The sequence below is a fragment of the Calonectris borealis genome, chromosome 1, assembly GCF_964195595.1.
Source record: "Calonectris borealis chromosome 1, bCalBor7.hap1.2, whole genome shotgun sequence".
Lineage (NCBI taxonomy): Eukaryota > Metazoa > Chordata > Aves > Procellariiformes > Procellariidae > Calonectris > Calonectris borealis.
Genome location: NC_134312.1, coordinates 44,265,518 through 44,284,467, shown reverse-complemented (window position 1 = coordinate 44,284,467; position 18,950 = coordinate 44,265,518). Strand labels below are relative to the sequence as shown.

At 36.3% G+C, this 18,950-nt stretch overlaps 1 protein-coding gene across 2 annotated transcripts in view; it reads right to left on the bottom strand.

Annotated features, from left to right (window-relative positions):
• SYT1 (synaptotagmin 1) overlaps positions 1-18,950 on the bottom strand; it is a 357,183-nt gene that overhangs the window by 146,297 nt on the left and 191,936 nt on the right. The window lies entirely within an intron of this gene.

Here is an 18,950-nt window from a genome sequence, read left to right as displayed (position 1 = left end):
GTATACTCATAAACATGGAACAGTGCTTGGCCGTATTCCAAGATCTACTACATTCCTGTTGCATACGTTGCACACAAAGTATGAATCATGGTTAGGCCTCCTAAATATGGGAAAGCAATAGTCATCCAACTCATCTTCATTTAATTATACTAAAATGGCTATAATGCTCAAGAAGCCGAGAAGTTAAACAACCCAATTCACTTCTGATGTTAGAATAACTGCTTCTTCCATCCTATAGTGATGTATTGCATATTGCTTTGAAGTCATTTTAATGGTCACCACCTAGTGCCTGGTATATTCAAGGCTAACCACATGATTTTTTTTGTATGCTCCTGCCTATCATCCCTTCCTTTAAATGAAACTTTCCATTCTTATTGCCTGGTGTGGGATTTTTTGTTTGTTTTGCTTTATTTTTAGTGAGTAAGGCAGGGATATAAAGCAGAGGAGAAAGGAAGAGTTAATGTTTGAAAATAATCTCTTCACATTAGACACTCAATGATAATCACAGTTCTTGTTTTCAATGCCTGAAGACAATATTTTCTGAGCACATCTCAAACTGCAGATTGTAGCAAATTTGTTATATTTTGGGTAGATCTGATTGAAATGTTTTGCTTTTCAAAGAGAATAAACTATAAATAGTTAAACATAGGATTCTTCCTGTATGCAGTAATCACGTTCCATGTCTTGGGAGGAGCTATGAGACCTGTGAGTGAGAACTCAGTGAATTAGTTAATATGCAGATTTTGTAAATGAGCAGAGCTCTGGGCAGGCACACATTATTTGTTAATGAACTGGCCCAATACAGAGAAGAACAGTTTTGAAACAAGAAAACTATTTTTGGTAAAAAAAGGAAGCAGATTCTGTTTTGACATCTTTGTTCTGCTGCACAGCTTGTAAACTGCACTGCAGGGTTTTTTTGGTGGGTTCAGTTTCTAAGCACAGAAGAGAGACTTTCTCTGGCATACTATATAATCATTGGAAGAGCAAACTGGTGGATCACTTTCAAATGGTGAAGCTTATGAATTCCACAAGCTGTAGGCACTGGACATAGTTCAAAGACCTTACAACCTGCACAAATTTAACAACCTTAGATTTTTCCCTTGAAAACGGGAAAATAAAACATAAGACTTAAAGGTACCAAGGATAAGACTAAAAGTGTTAATGTTTGTTTGCAAATTCTACCTTTGGGTATGCAGTTCTGACATTTCTATTTGTTCATCTCAAGATGCTTATGTTTCAAAATTTATAATAATTTCTATTCAGTAATTTTTTGGTTTTATAATACTAGTTCTCCGTAGCCCATTATTACAGTTCAATAAACATATAAGCATAAGAGGTTTCACAATAGAATCTGGGGTGTTTGGGTTTTTTTTTTGAGAAATCAAACAAAGTATTTGTAATACAAAATACTGCAAATTTAGTAGCCACAGATTAGCAATGGGCTGTGGTATTTGATTTACATTTTAAATTCCTAATTAAAGTAATTCATTTGTAAAGACTTTAAATTTGTACATCTCTGGAAGTTGAAAGTTCATAAAGAATTTCCAACTTTACAAAAAGTACTAGTGGATTTTCACCTGCTAACAAAACAAGTATTTCCAGCAAAGAGTAGATAATAATGTCACACTTATTATAAATGTATCGATAAAGCAGTTCAATCCTAAAATGTATTTATGCCAGCACATAATGCTTACAGAAATTTTAAATCATGACACTACCTCATGTTTTGTTTCTGTTTGTGTTTCAGTGAATTCTGATACATAGAACACAGATTATTCCAGGATACTTCACATCTTTAGTGAGGTAGCAGGAAAGAAACAATTTGCAATCATATTAAAACTATCACAAGCTACAAACTGTAGGCAGCAAAATTGTCATTTTAGCTTAAGTTTTGTATTTCCTGTCTCCCAAATGCTAAAAGACTGCTTGGGATTTATGCAAGATATTTTCTCTCCCTAAAGACACATTAATAGCACCCTTCTTATTGTCTGCATTCTAGTGGTCTCATATGATTTGAATCCCAAAATATCTAATCAGAAATCTTGATTTCTAATTCATCTTTGAAGTTTGGATGCATTTTTCATAAGTTCTAAAAATAAAGAGTTCTCTCTTCTGCAGTAGCATGTCATGCATATGTATGAAGGCACTGTGACAAAATTCTACGGCATTTTAAGAAATGTAAATGGAAGGGAAAACATAGTAGCGAAATATGATGCAGCATTTTAGTCTTTTACATATGGGAAGTCTTTGAATATATCAATATAATTAAGGGCAACCCAAGCAAAATAGGGTCATGCACTGGAGTTACAGTCTGGAGACTGTTAGAGGTACAGTCTAAAAGTGACATACTCATTTTCTGGAACATGACATCTTCTTGGAGTGTGTGGATAAGCTTAAACAATGCTCATCCCAATTACACCGAAAAACAAGTAAAGGGGAAAGAATAAAGCTTCTGAAAACTGCTATTATTGAGAATGACTGATTCATAGAGTTGTGTTAGTTCACTGTTCCCATGTTTAAAGAACCCAGTCTAATTGTGTCAGATGGGTAAGATTCTATGAATGAGAATTTTTTTTTTTTATTTTTAGAAAAAGTTGTCCATTTTTGTACAGGCTCCAAAATAATTCCAACTGGTAGAACAGAGCACCTCCCACTTATCCATAAGAAAAACTCAAAAAACCCTGTGAAAATAGATCAGAGGACATGAAAAGGGTTAAATGGATGCTTTCATAGACAGACTTTTACAAAAAAATGCTTCCCAGGAGACCTTTTATAAGAGATGATGCCTATGTGTTTAAACAAGCATTTTAGAAAAATGCTCTCAAATATTATAAAAACACTAAAAACACTTCAATTTTTGAAGAATTTAGTCCAAAGTGAAAGTTAACTGGGAGATAAGGCAACTAAAGTGAGATTCCAGTACTTGACAGTGTCATATAGTCCTTTTTAGAAATTTTTCAAAATCCTCTTAAATTCCGTTCAGGATGTTTCTCTTCCTACACTTACAGGAAGATTGTTCCTGAATCCCATTGTCCTCCTGATTGGAAAGCTTCCTTTAATTTCCAGTCTAAGTTTATTCATGGCCAGAGTTGTCTTTTAGCTTCAATAGTATTTTTCCCCTGCTAGTATTTATAGCATCAATATTTTTCAATATTCCTCTCAGTCTTCTTTTTGCTAGAGTGAACAAGCTTGTTCTTTTTGTAAAATTCAGGTTATCCAGTCCCCTGGTGATCTTATTAGGTATTTTCCTATTTTTCAGCATTCTTTTCTTAATCTGGACACATCATACTAGTCCTAAGAGCATCTGCTGTCATTGCCAAAAGATTGATAGCGAAACAGAGCCTCAGAAGAAAGCAGAGAGCATGGATGGCACTGAACCTATGATGACACAAGTAGGCCACTACAATTACTGTGAAATGTAGTTTTGCCTTGTGCAGCTGCTACCTATGATCATCTTTATCCTCTCTTCATTATGCACCTATATTTAAGTGTTATTTTAGGCCCTGCTTGCTAAACCCCTTCCCAGTGTCTGCTCCTGGCACCTCAGGAGCCTGTGAAGCATTTCTAAGGCACTGAAGAGACAGAATAGAAAATAACCATTAAAAGCTGAAGAACAATTTTATTGCCTGAAGCTAACATTTTTCTGACCTAAACATAGCCTTCCCTTTGACAAGCTTTATTTTTTTTTTTAAAAAAAAAAAAAGGTCGTCTGTTTACGTTTGTACATGGAGATGGATGCATCTGAACAACATATGAGGGCTGGTAGTATCCAGAAGTGGCATTCTCTGACTAGGCAGAGAGATTTCTATCCACTGTTCCCTTCCTCCACTGGAGAAGAAAGAAGAGGTACACAAAAATTTGGGTAATTTATATAAAATCAATGAAGACTTGACTAAGTAATGGCTTAGCAGTGGAGCCTAAATGCAATATTCCAATATTCAGTGCACCCCACTAGAACACAAATTTTTCCACCATCTTCTGTTGTTATTTAATATTTATTAAGAGACTTTGGATAAGAAGATTGTGGAGTGTACTGATCAAACGCTAGAAAAAGTAAAAGCAGAACTCAACTTCTAGTAAGAGAAATAAACTAATTAAATAGTAATGGGCATGGAATCAAAAACCTGTGAGGCTATAAATCCCCCAACCCTGTATCTCACAAAGCTCAATATTAACATTTAAACTCAGTGAGCATTTAAAAGGACTAATGCCGTGTTCCTCTTTGACCTTAATTGATGTTTCAGACTGGCATTTCAGTCTTCTGAAGTCAGCTCCTTCCCCTGACACCAGCAGTACCAACAGGAGAAAGAAAAGTCTGGGCTGAATTCAAATGCAGGTTGCCTTCTCCTCTTTACGGGTGATGCTACCTCAGGACAGAATCAGCATCTGCCCACTCCCGTTCCTCCTACTGCAGAGGGAATTCAGTACTACTGCTGATGGCGAGCAGACAAATCTGCAGGGAAAATGCTAACCTAAAAATGCCTATAATGGGAAGGAAGAGGAAAACCTGAAAGGGGCAAGTATCAAGGGATAAAACCAAAGGATAAAGCACTTAAAAAGTGCTAGAGGTAGTAAAATAGTCATGGAAGAAGGTGACAGACACAGAGGTGTGATTGTTGAGTGCAATTCAGGAGAGAGAACAGAAAAACAAAAGAAGAACAACGAAGTGAGAGAACAGATTCTAAGAGAAAAGGTGAAATATGGAAGAGGGGAAAACAACGCAACAAAAGAATGAGTCGCAAATCCTAAGAAAGGTCACAAGAAGGAAAGTAAAAAGTGCAAGGAATGAATAAATAAAAATTACCCAATGCTGAGGCTCTGTCATGTGGTCTATGTATTTTAGTCAACATCCTTAGAACACATTCTACATATCTTTCAATTTAAAAAGTGTGAAGTCTTGTTTTGATCCCTCCTGTTGCACAATACCGTTGAATGTGCTGGCTTACATATTTAAATAGTGAAAGAAGGAGAAAGAGAAATCATAATTTATTCTTGCTTTTTGCCATCTTCTGGCAAAGGTACGAACCTTTGGACTTGGCACCTTAAAACTGTGTGAAGTCACTGCACACACCGCAGCGTGGCCTCTCGGTGAGCACCCTTCCCCTCCCCAGGGTGCCGGGAGGCAGATTTCCTCTTGGAAAAGGAACAGGGCCGGGGGGAGGGAGAGGCGAGGAGAAGGCATGCTCCTTCCTGTCTAATGCCATGTACATTAGGCGTCTACATGAGGCATTCAAAGGAGGATTCCTCCAGGGGCTCCTTTGACTCTTCCTGAGATGGAGTATCTCTCCATTTCCATTGACAGACTATCAAGCAGGGTGAAGAGTCTTCCACAAGCTGCATAAGAAGCCGTGTCTCCCTCTGACTCCTTTTTCTTGCATGCAGCTATATAGACTTAAGAATGAGGTGGTCACAGGCACCCCAGCAGTGAACTGACTGCAAGGAATTTCAGTTCCACCACTAACACCTGGTTCTTAGGGAGCAACATTACTTAGAAACACAAACAAGGATAACACGCTTTTGCTTCTTTCCACAGATCACTAAAGAAATCGCAGTAGGCAGCTGGCAAGAACGCAGGATTCAGTAGCACCACACAGTGACACTGAGGGTAAGGCACTTAAGCCCACAGTGGTCTCCTGGGTTCTCACCTCGGTCTGCCACAGTCAGCTCATGGTCTGTAAACAGAACCCATCCTCTCGCTGTCTCCCCAGTTTGCATGGTAACCTGAAGTGACTACGGCAGTTAGTTTTTGGTAATCATCTCAGCATGGATGAAAACTGGCAGAAATGGGCCCCACACGCAAGCAGTTAGGTACAGAAAGCACCACACAGGTGCCGGCTTGCAGCAGGAGAAGCAGTAGAAGCAGCGAGAGTAGGACAGCTGTAAGGCATGTGTAGCTTTTTTGCCCCCATTCAAGGCTTCTGCTCTGTCACAGAGACTGGGGGATTTTTGCTGGATTCTGCCCATTAGCTGGTATGATCCTTGTGACCCACTTCTGCTCTGTGTCTCCTACACACTGAGTAATCCTGCTCTAATCCATGCCTCTAGAAAACAAGACGACTGGCTTGTTTGGCACAAAGGTTCGTTTAAAGCCATCAAATTTTATGAAGCAATTTTAAATGGGCTTTCATATTCTATTTATAAATACAACTTCTTTATGAAGGCTCCTTGCATAATCTTCATCCTTCACAGTCAGCCATTATCACATAACGTTAAGCAGTTTTTTTCTGCAACCAGTACCCCAGTTTATAACAGCTAATAAAATACCCATGCTTGTACACACTGCACAGTTCGTAATGGAGCTGTTTAAAAATTCCTAGATACAGCAAACAACAGTGAGTTGTCTATTGCATGTATTGCTGCCATGAGACCTTCAATATTTTCTCCTATATGTGAGTACCAGGAAATGTTCTGAATATAAATAACTTGACTAGAGAATCTAAATGACTTTATAAAACAAAGAAAACAACAATATAAGCAGTTCAACAAAAAACCTCTCCCCCTATCCCCATACTATTGTCTTTAACTACTAAAACAATGTGGAACAAATCTCATCTGTGCCAGAAACCCAAAATGTCATGTTAACCATAGCAAACATGAGACAACATTTTAACTTCACACAAAAGCAACAAAAATATTGTATATTTGTCTCAAAAAATGCTTTCTGCTTAAGAAAACTCCCATATAGTACAGTATCTTGGTAAAAATATATATAATTATGATTTATATATGTAGATAGATGAATTTCTTTGTCAGGCTTCAAAATAAATGATTCCTCAATCTCTAAAAGAAAAGGTTCGATCAAACATAGAAGGAATGAAATGAGCAGTAAATTCTACAGAAATTGTTCTTTGAGTCCATGAAATATAACTGCAAACAGGAAATCCCCTCCTAAAGACTATAAATACAGAGTTTCAGTACCACCATAGATAGCATGTAATAATAAATTAAATGGCCATTTGAATGTTTTAAAAATTCAACAGAAAATTTATAATTTATCATTTTAATAGGATACTCTAGGCAAATTGCAATAACATTATAATTCTCCTAGTCGGCCTCAGGTAAACCTTATTTATTCGCAGGCCCTGGACATCTTAATCCAAGATCAACAGAAGTGGACTGATCATACAAAGCGAAATCCAGTTCAGCAGAGTTGCTATTTTGTAAACACCTGTGAAACAGTACAGTCCATGAAGTTTTGAAAACAAAGCATATCTCCCTTAGATGGAGGCGGACTGAAAGCTATTAAAACTCAAAATGATTGGTATTATTCTGCTATTCAACATTCTTACTGCTGAGATGTACTGTCCACAACATGTATTGTACATTTTAAAAGTAATTAGCACTCATAAATAAACAGAATCAAAAAATCTGTAATAAAATTGAGAATTGTACAGAGATTCTGTAAACCTTTAAATATCTATTATCCAACAGACTTAAGGGAAAAAATCACAAGGAAGTACAGTAAGAAATCTTTCAAAAAGTTAAAGATGGTATAATGACCTCAAACTTGGATTATTTATGATAGATATTAGGTAGAATAATTTATAAGAGTAATTAATTAGGCTATGGAGGGATTTTCGTCAAACTAAGAATTATTCTGATATGATGTGGTAAATAGCATGGAAAATGCTATCGAAAGTCAGCAATGAAGACAACTTGGTAGAATGTCATATAGATTTAATACAGTGGAATAAAAATGATTCTGGCACAGAAAGGTAAAATTATGTGAAAGTGGAAATTGTGAATGAGTTCTATTAATTGCATTTATTCTTTGAGCTGTACAATCTACAGAAGATCAACATCAACTATAAATATTGGATCCTGTACACTAGTCCACATCCTATTACATTACGACACCTCCACCATGTTCCTTTTTAGCTGAAGACCTTGTTTTCTCAAAATGACCAAAGGTCCTTTTCACCTGAAAAAGTGGAAAAGTCGATAAAGTGTGGAAAGTTCCATAAAATTTTAACCTGCCTCTGTGTTAAAGCTAGAGAGTGAAGCAGCGGTCCAGAGCCCATGAGTAAAGGATGCAGGTCCATTGTGGAATAGCAGGGAATGTACAAAGTAGCTGCAAAGTTGTTGCTGTCCCAGAAGCCAGCTTTGGGGATATTTGGTGTACAAAAAAGGCCAGAGAATGCTAAATAAAGAGTGATCCAGTGCTTTAATCCAGTCAGGATTTTGTTGGGTGAAAGGCGGCTAGCGAAGATACACTTAGACTAGAGGCAGCATCTCTTTCTATGAAGTTACCAAACTCCACACAACCAGTAGGATTTTGCCTCAGAAGTGTTAATATTTCAGCACACAGAAAAGTGACACCAGTTAAAGTGACACCACCCCACTTAAAAACGTACTGAAGTACCTCGTCTGCTTTAATGAGACTTTGATTTATAATTTAATTGTCTAAGAAAAGAGCTGAGCACACTGATTTGCTTTACCGTGTAAAGGTGATTATTCATTATTAGAGAGAATGTTCTCTGTTATTAACCTGGAGGATGCTGATATCTTGTATGTAATCCACCTTGCTCAGTGAATGATTTTTAGCAGGAAATGTGGCTCTTCTGTCAAATGTAAATTTTCTCTGCATATTGCATCGAAGTAATATATTTGTTAATATAAACACAGGAAAATATATTTTAAATTAAGCGGTTATTTGCAGATATCATAAAGCAGAGACATACCTAACACTGATTATGTCTTCATATTGAGGTATCAAAAATAAAAAGCCCGGTCTCACCTCTGAAGTGAAAACAATCAGCTTTATAACACACTTGGGTATAACTCCTTGCAACAATGAATGGGGATGAGAAAGGGCAAATTTTTTTTCTGTTTTAAATGAGTTCCAGCATGTAAAGCATCTTTAGCAAACCAGTATCAGCATGGATTTTCAGAGATTCTGAGAAGACACAAATCTCACTGAAGACAATGGGAGAGAAGGTACTCAGCAATTTTGAAAATCAGGTTATTGAAAGGCTTTTCTAACGACAGATTATTTTAGCTTTCTTGCTGCAGAACAAGCTTAAGACAAATGAATCCTGATTTCTGAAGCATCTGGTTTAACTTCTCAAGATCAGCTTGTATTTAATCAAAGAGGTGTACATAATGTTCTGATTATTTTTAATGCTACCAGCCCTGCAAGCTTCTTTTGAGGCTGACTGTCCTGGTGGTAGTGTTATTTTAGTCAGTAGATGGCATTAGCTGCCTCAGTGTCATTTTTGCTGTGCGATTTATCAAGAAGTGGGTCAGCTACAGCCTGTGGCTGTGTGTATGTTCCCAGCAGGCTGAGAAAAAAAAGATGATTTTGTTTTCTTTTGTTAATTACTCTTGCCATATTTTAGTTGTTTCACCGGACAATATAATTAGACAGTAAGGAACAGATTCAACAGCAGGTACGCATCTTCAGACGACGGTGTAAGAAGTAGGTAGGCTAGCACAGGCGTTTGTGTTCAGACAGCAAATCCTTCTGCTGTAGGTATTGCTCAGGATTACAGGGGGTTGGCACTGAGGCAGCGAGGACAGCAAAACTGTTCAAAGCCACGAGGGGAAAGACAGCTAAGAAGCTCTAACCCTCTTCTGACCCTTCTGCTCTACCTGACTCCTCCCAGCTTCTTCTATTAATGAAGAGAGGGACACGTTAGATGTCAGAGCTAGATGTAAATTGATCAGCACGATTTATATTTTGCAGATTTTTTCATCTAGCAGTTCTTAAAAAGGACGTTTTCCAGTTATCGTTATGATAAAACTTGGGCTGTAAAAATACACACACACATATATATACCATAGACAAAATCTTAATCCTGTATTATTCAAATATCCAATGGGAATGTTCAAATATTCCTCTGAAGTGGTTCCAACCCAAACGCTGCAGTTAAACACCATGAAAGTGTGTTTGTACGTGTTTGAGACCCACAATCTAAAATTGCCTAGTGCTGAGCAGGAAGCAATTCTCTCCTCATGTAAAAATAATTCAAGCAGATTTTTTTTTCCCTTCCATACTGAGATAAATTTGACAAACTTCAAAGCCCTTTTCGGCAAAGTTTGAAATACTTCCACTCCCTGCTCCCACAGCCAGTGATTAGAACATGCGACAGGGAGGTGCAAGAAGCTGAAAGAAGTGTCAGTGTGTTTCCCACACCCCCGCGTATGCCCTAACCACCCAGCCGGGGCTGCGGCTACTTTGCGGTCTGGAAAGCTCTGTCTCTCCCTCAGCCCTCTCAAACCCCAGTGCATACATTCCTGCTGATTGTTTTCAATCTGCAGGTGCTAGTCGTAGAACTGAAAAGATGGTTGTATTCTGTGGGAAGGGGTTAGTTTTTTGGAGGGCATGGGAAAATGAGTAGATGATATAACTGGCTTTCACTATTATAGGACACACTGAAACAGTATTTTCAAGCACATTTCTCGATTCTTCTGTTTGATATTTGATTTTCTTACATGGCTTCCCTGATTTTTCTCACTTGTATTTTCAAGGCAACAACTCATAAGAGGTATTTCTCATTTGCAGTTAGTGTTTCCTCTTGAAATTTCAGGTGTTTATTTTGGCTGTGTATCAGAACTAGAGCAAACTTTAAACAACAAATATAATGATTTTTCTGAGGAACACGTGTTTTTAATCCACATTGAATATGCATATTGTATGTTTTCCATTTTACGGCAAAAATAGTTTTCTGTCAAAAGTACAGCTCTGTTATTTTATCTTACTTGCCAACTCTGACTATTGATATATATGAGACGCAAATTCTTATCTAGTCAAATGGTTATACGTTCAGGCAAATCAAGAAGTGACTGCATCAGTATCTCTAGTCCAGCTATGCACAATCAGAGAGTCATCTAAATTTGTTCTCATTATTTCATACTGTGATATATCCACCCAAATGCCAAGCCAAACCAAGGTAGAGTTTTTTTCAAGCTGGCATTGCATGTAACTGCAACAAATCAGTTACAAACAAGTAACAAATGTTCCCTTTTCTTAAAACTCTGGATTAGCGGGATTACCCTCTTCCAACCCGCTAAATATAAATGCTTTGATTCCCTTTCCTAACTATTCAGAGTATTCTCTTGCTGTAGGGGGAGTGGAAGAACAGTATGGCTGGCAGCAGGGAAATATTATCTCGGTTTTGTATGTGGGTAACTGAAGCACAGCAAAATTAAAGGACTTTATCAGGCTTGTACACAGTATTATGGAAAAGCTTATTCCCAAATTTCCCATGCCAGTATCTTTACATGAAAATATTGCAAATACGCTGCCATCCATAGCTCTCTAAGTGCCAATATAAAACAAAAATGTTATACTGAAAGCTAAAGTCAGAACATAAAAACAAATAAGCAAAATCAACAGCACAGTGAAACAGACAAATCTTAAAATGCTGCCTGATGCACTTTCCTAGCAAGCACATTTCCTCTGCTTCACATTTCAGCATCTCTGATGTTTCAGTTTTCTATAATGACTAGCAGTGTAGCACAACATCTTTATAACTTGGAGGTAAACATGGGTTTAACGTTTAAATGAGACATTCATATACAGCCAGCTAGCTAGAACTCAAGGGTGTGATGCTGCTTTTTCCATAGTCAGTCCTCCAAATAGTAACATGAAACGGAGAAAAATGAGGATAAGAAGTCCTTATATATACAGAAACCCAGGGTACCATTTAATCAAGGGTAAAAGATTTTGCTTCCAGCCATTAAAATATCCAACGCTGGAAGCATGAGGCTTCTTGCCAACCTAAATATGGCAAAAGACTAGCGAGTTCACAACATACAAACCTTGTTCCCCACAAGGAATTCTCAGTTAAAGACCAGGAGAAATAAACTGAGAAAACAGAAACAGGATTCTTTAGGACTGTAACCCATCTTGCTCTGTTCTCACAAAATTTATGCCACATGCACAAATGGCAAATTATGTCAGGATAATTATTTATTCTACAAAAAAGGACTTTGGCTTCAAGTTTGAACATCATATTTTTTTCAACAACAAAGAAAAACAATGACAATTTCAGTCCCAAAACACTGACTTGGCAGAAAGCCTGAGCTGCTGTTCTTAAATTCAATGACACTGAAAGCTCAATAAAATAACTTTGCCTGAGAACTCACAACACAGAAAGAACAAATTTAGAGACCCAGTTCTGAAGGGAAATGAAGAATTTAGAAAGACTCACAACAGTGATCGTTCTAGAAATATTTTTCAGGGTTGAAACTTGTATTTGATATTTTAGAAGGAAAATTGGAAGGAATGAAATTTCAAGGCAAGCAGGAAAATATCAAGCCATCTCAGTTACCAGTGCATGTCTAGATAAAGACAGATAATCATCCATATATACTTCATTCCCTAAACAATACAATGACAATAAAACCTCCACGCACATTAGGACAAGAGAACAGATGATTAGATAAAACAAGTATCCTGAGTCTTTTCAAAACAGAAAAAAGCCCCCCAGCAACTCTTCAAACATGAATTGACAGTCATTATAATAGATGAACTTTTTTTTTCTAATTGGCAGTCATTTCCAAATCTGCAATTTTCAATGACTTAAACATCTGCTGAAAATTTAGTGCCATGTGTGAATACCCGGAATATTTCACATGATGTGCACATTAACATTACTAGGCTATTACATATGACTTTGTAGACCTAGTTCTACACACTTAACACTGGGGAAGCTCCCCAGCTAATACCACTTTCTAAGATTTGTGAAACAAACCCAAATTACCATATGAAGGCAAGCATTTTAGAAAGCGCAGGCCCTTTCCTATCGAGAAGCAGGGCAATAAGGTCAATTATATGTGTGAAATTATTTTTCTGAGTTTCCTTGTCCTTCATCCAGCTGCATCTCTCCAGCAAGGCCAGGCCTAAGCAGTTCAGTCTGATATAACCTTTTATGCCAGCTGAATTGCAACCTTTTTTCAGAAGTATTTGCCATTCTGGAAGAAGACTTGGCTTGAGTTGTACAGATAAACACCACAAATATTGACTCATATTTCATATTTCCAGAGCCTCATAACGTGATTCATACAGAGTCTGTAGTCCTGGAGCAATCTTGAACAACAAATAATATGTAGGAGGCCCAACTCAATGTAAATATCTAAATAAATAAATCACTGGACTATGTCCTACTCCAAAATCTGGCCCCAATATAAGAGTAGACTAATATTATTCTGAAATGTAATTATTTAGTAGAGAGGGTATTTTTCCAACAAGTCATAATGCAGCTTTTCCCTTTATCACTTAGCTAAATGCTGTACTAACCAACCCCTTACAAAAATATTGAAATAATACTGTCAGGCAATACAACACTTAGAACTTAGAAAAGATAAGACTGAACTCCGAGGGATTTTCTATTGCTATCTTTTCACTAATGAAGTTGCATAAAGGCAATCAGAAAACAAATCATCCAGCAGTGAAAATGCTAGCCTTGAACTTTGGATTCAGTTCTGTCACAGAAATGATCTATGAACTATGAACTCATATGAACTTGATGGGTCACTAAAGGATCGACTTCCTAAGTATGTTTTAATAGATGCTGAATATCTTGGTGCATCACAGTGTGAAGATATCTGTTCACTGTTGCGAGCTACTAAAATGACAGACCGTGAAGATAACTGCTTAATGACCCACACGTGCACAAAGTTTGATGTAGGGTTTATGAAAAACTGGCACAAAGGTAAGATTAAGAAATTGTCAAAGCTGGCATCATATAATTTCTTATATGGAATACTAAGGAACATATAAAACGTAGCACAGGGATTCAGACACTACATGAAAGTTATGTTTTCCATTTGAGATCTATTGGAATTCATTTTCCAGTCTTTGCTGACCTCCAGGGTCCGTGTCCAACCCTTGGCTATTAAGACAACTGTGACCGACATTGATCATTAACTGATTTTGCTTATGCAATGAGTTTCCCTCTTCCCTCGATCATTTTAATAACCCTTCTCTTTGTCTGCTTTAATACGGATTTACCTCCCTGGAAAAGTGATGGCAAGAACCGTATATAGCATTCCAAGTGGAATTTCACCTGTGTCTTTCTAAATTAACACATCTCCATTTTTCTTGAATATCTTGCCCAATAATTTCAGTTTTCCTGGTGGTATCTCTAGTCATGCATGAACTGATATTTTTTTTCCTTCTTTGTTGTTTTCAAGGGATGAGAACCCAGATAGGGTAGAAATTTTTTATCACTGGTTACCTTTCATTTTGTACTTATACACATTATCTATTTATAATGATCCTCTTCTCAATCTCAACCCTTTTTCCTAGAAATATCATTCCTCCTACAAGCTGCTATAACTTTCCAATATGTCAGAAGCAAATTTCTTAAGTTTTGTGACTTTCTGGGACCAGTTGTTAAAAGAATAATATTGATTAAAGACCAGTGTTCCTTTAAGAATTGCGCCAATAACCTCCTTCCTATCCAATAACTAACTACAGCCCATCATCATGTTTACCCCTTCTGACAGTTTGTAATCACTTTACAGCTTTTGTACACGTTTACAACATAACTAAGAACCTTTTTTAAAAGTCCTTCCATATCAAATGCTAGAAAGTCCACATAGATAAAATTTAGTGAGCTTCCTTTCTCAAGAAAAACCAGTTGTTTCATCAAGATCATGGTGAATTTAGTCTGGCATGCTCTATATTTGGTAATTCCATGTGGGCTTCCATTACCTCTATGCCCCTAATTACTATTTTGTTAAAATATCTTCTAAATCCTTGAATATTACTGAGGTCAGACTAATGGTATAACATTGCCCGAATCACCTTTTAACATGAAAGTAAGAAAACAATTTTTGTGTATAATAAAGTGCCTTTTCCAGGCACACTTTAAATCATAGATTTTTAAAACATCATTTTCTAAATCTAGGACATCTCTAAATTATTTACAGTTTTTGAAAAACCACCGGCAACAGGAAATGAAAATAGGCATGATAAATAAAAAAGAAAACAAAAAATACCTAAATATGTTATAATTTCTGAAAACTTATGGCAATTATCAATGCTTATTATTCAGCTTATTTTAAAACAAAGATGTATTTAAATTATTTTTATTTTGCTTATTAAAATGGATTTTAAAATAACAAAGAATCAGAAAATATAAAATAGCTAATCTTTAGTTTAATTAATCCTTCTGTCAGGCAGAAATATGGAGGTGATCCTCAGATGTGGAATTTCTAGACTATAGTGTTTCACGTCTCAGCTGAACTGATTTACCAGTTTGTCATTTCATGATGTTTACTAAGGAGACATGGTTATGAAACACAAAGGTAAACTGGTGTCTTAAAAATGGTTTAATTTTCTAATTGCCAAAGGACAAGGACTTCAGTAAACAACTGAGTTTGCTGCACATAAGGCAGCTCTCTCTGAGATGAACGGACACTTTGGGTGCTCACCATTACTTTCTCATTCAGGTAGCTTCTGTGTGCTCAGCTTTAAGAACTCAGAAAAGTCGTTTTTACTTAAGTAGCATGTGATGAGTATGGAGAGTATGAATCAGAAATTCTTACGCAGACATAATTTCCATAAAGTAAACAGTAACACGCTACTTGTAAAATGCTCTAGATGTGGTTTGAATTGAAAATTGTATATACATATAAATAATACATATAGACATCTTTGGCTATTAGTTTTAATATAACCATGTCCACTCATAAAACACTTCATATAACTCATGGATACTGTTCTTTAGTGAGAAGTCAATGTTGTTTTTCACTTCTATAGAAAGGTTTGAAAGATGTTAGTTAAGAATTATGTGAAATGGTGTTAATGTAATATTAAAAACTGCCTATGGCTTAGTTTTCAGTAAATCTTTATGTGAGAAGAATAAGAAACTTACAGTTATCTCTGTAGTTCAAGTACCAGTTTATGGGTTATTTAACTGGAAAGCACAATAGATTTACATATTCTGTCTGTAGTGAGAAGCTGCAAAATAGAATAGTATTGACCCTCCCTATCACAGGCACTGAAACAAGCTCATTCATGCCTCTGAAGACAAGAAATCTGTACCCCCAAAATATCTGGAATGAAATTGCAGAATCTTTATTTAGAGCCAGTGTGGAGGACTCAGATGCAATCTCTTGTGCTTATAATAGTACAAAGACAGTAGCTGCAAAAAAGGGGAGTGCTATAGGATAAGGGTAGCACAGGGTGAAGAAAGAGGAAAGTTCTTCAGTTCTTTAAAGCTAACTGCTGCCTTCTGAGACTCCCTTTTATCATCAACTTCAATATAATTTCATTATAAAAATTGTTTTACAAATCACTATTAGCACTTTTATGTCCAGCTCAACAACCTGTCTTCCATAATATCATAATTTATATGCAAAAAATAATGTGCCTGATTTAATATGCTTATCAGTCCTTGTACTAATTAATGCATACATATTTTCCATCAGCAGTTGAGCTTAGTAACAGTAATTTTAAAAAGTTACAAACTGTATGTCAAAGTAATTACTAAGCCATCATGAACTCTTTTTTTATGCATGCCAACATTTTTACCCTTGCAAGTGTGCTTAGGATAGAATTCAGTAGTTTTTAGCATAACAATTTAGATCACAATGCTTTTGACAGGGAAACTGAAATGTAATTACTACATATATTGGTCATGTTGGGAATAACCTCTGCCAAAGTACAACAGGTACATACTTCTTTAGAATCCTTCTTCACCACAATAAATACAACAGAACAGACATTTATGGAGGAAGTCTGCATCAGTCGTGACTAAAAGGATCTGAAATGCCAAGGATTTAAATTGCCGCCTTTGTCTGCCAGCAGGTTGCTGGACACGAAGGCAGATTTAAAGAGCTGTAAGGACCCTCAGTTAAATTGACCAATTTTGTGCAAACTCTTAATGTTATTTTATCTGTTTGTCTACAGCAGAACCTAATGAGTTGAAGATAGCAGCTATAGCACTGCACCAAGACACTGCTTCCACTTGCCTACACCAATAATGTCTTTCGAAATTCATCTGGGGGAATAATTTCTTTAAATGCCCTTCAGCTAGGGAATCCCACCAGAAGCAGTATTTATTTTCATTGTTGGTGTTAGTGGTGTGCAGGTTAAAAGCTGTTCTTCTAAGATAAGGTGTACTTCTCATCCCCTAAGCTGTGCTTATGAATTACTTTTAAAATGTTGCTCAGGCACCTTACAATGCCTTTCCAAGATGCATTTCATTTTACTTGGAAATATTTTATTTAAACTTTTATGGACTCCATAAAATACTATGAACTTTTGCAATACATTTCAAACGTGATAGCAACATCATTAGTAATCAGTACTGTGTGTTGCCTCTTTTTCATGTAACTTCAATAATCCTTTGATAGATTAGTATTTTAACCTCTTAGGGCATTCAGGACTTTAAGAGTGGGATTTGTCTCACCTGACTTTAAATACTAAGTGAGCTAACAGCAGACTAGGAAGAAAAAGCAGATTGGAAAGAGGTGCCGACAGAGGGAAGTTTATACAATTTTATCTGATTTTTTAATGTATTTATACGATGTCTAACTTTTATAGATCTAAAATTAGGTAAGATGAATCCAACTCTTGGCAAGTTTATGAGGTGCCATGCACTGCACGGTAATTTGTTTTCCAGAAGACAGCAGCCTGGGAAATAATGATTGCCCCAAAAGAAGAGGGTGAGTTTTATGAGAATATTAAGTGAGGAAAGGGGAAAAACATAGCACAGGTCAATATGAGTCTGTGAGAAACCTGAAAGCTATTTTACAAACATATAAACAGAAAAAGTTGGCTTAACTTATTTTATGTATAGCTTTAGTATCCACAAAGAGGAAGAAAAATGGAAAGAAAAAAAGACCTGAAAAATATAAAGCAGTTTAGTATTATTTTATACATTATTACATTTAGACTATGACCAGTAGATATATATATAAAAAAAAAGATTTAAGGATTCATTTTATTTGGTTAGAGAGAGAATGAAAAAGAAGGAGTTTTTCCATGCATTTGGCTTTTGGAAGCATTCACTGTAATTGAATCCAAGTGAAAAGGTGGGTTGCTATTTACAAGTTTCATTTATATGAAAATGACCACCTGCTATGGTAATGAAAAAGTCAGTATGTTAAAATTTGAGAAATATCTTTTTATGAGCTATTCCTTCACCATCCTTACAAATATCACAGAATGGTAATAAAAGCTATTTTTCATATTTTCTTCTTGAAGTTTGAAAAGAAGATAAGAACCCTGAACACAAAACAATACTTTAGTAAGAATGGGAAAAAAGGATTTGACCCCAGTCTTCCATCACCTCCATCACCTCCCCAAAACAAAACAAATAAAATACAATGAGTTTTTGGCTGCCACTAAAGCAATTCTCCATTTTGTATTCAAAAGCTGTAATGCTTTCATATAGCCCCAGATATGAGAAACTGAGAAATGGCTAAGAAATCTACCTCATTCCCTATTGCCACATAATCCTATGCAAGTGTAGGAAATCCTTGGTTGAACAGTATTGCCTTAGTTATCAATCTGTTACCTGTGAATCCTTTTCCACTTACCTATTATCTGCTATCAGAAGATAGATATGTTAATACCTACTACAGCTAATATACTTGTGTTCTAGAAGGAAGTATTTTATACTGGAGATACTGTGGATGTCTGTACTTATAGGATTGTTATTATGGTTCAGTGGAAATGGTATAACAACCCTCTTGGTTTGAAGGAAAGGAAGCCAACGGACTTCTGGCAAGTATTTTATTTGTTCCTAGCTTTTGGAATTCATTCTTCTCTCCTCTCCAGTTTACAGGGGACCTGACTTGCCAATTGTTCGGACACATTACACAAAACTCTTACATATACTAGAGCATGTAGCATTTGGAAACTGAGAACTTTGAGAAACTTTCTTCTTTTTTAATGTTGAATATGCTTTTCACAATTTGGAAACCAAAGATTATGCAGAGGCTTGTGGATTCTATAAATTAAACAAACCAGGTATTTATCACAGCATTTC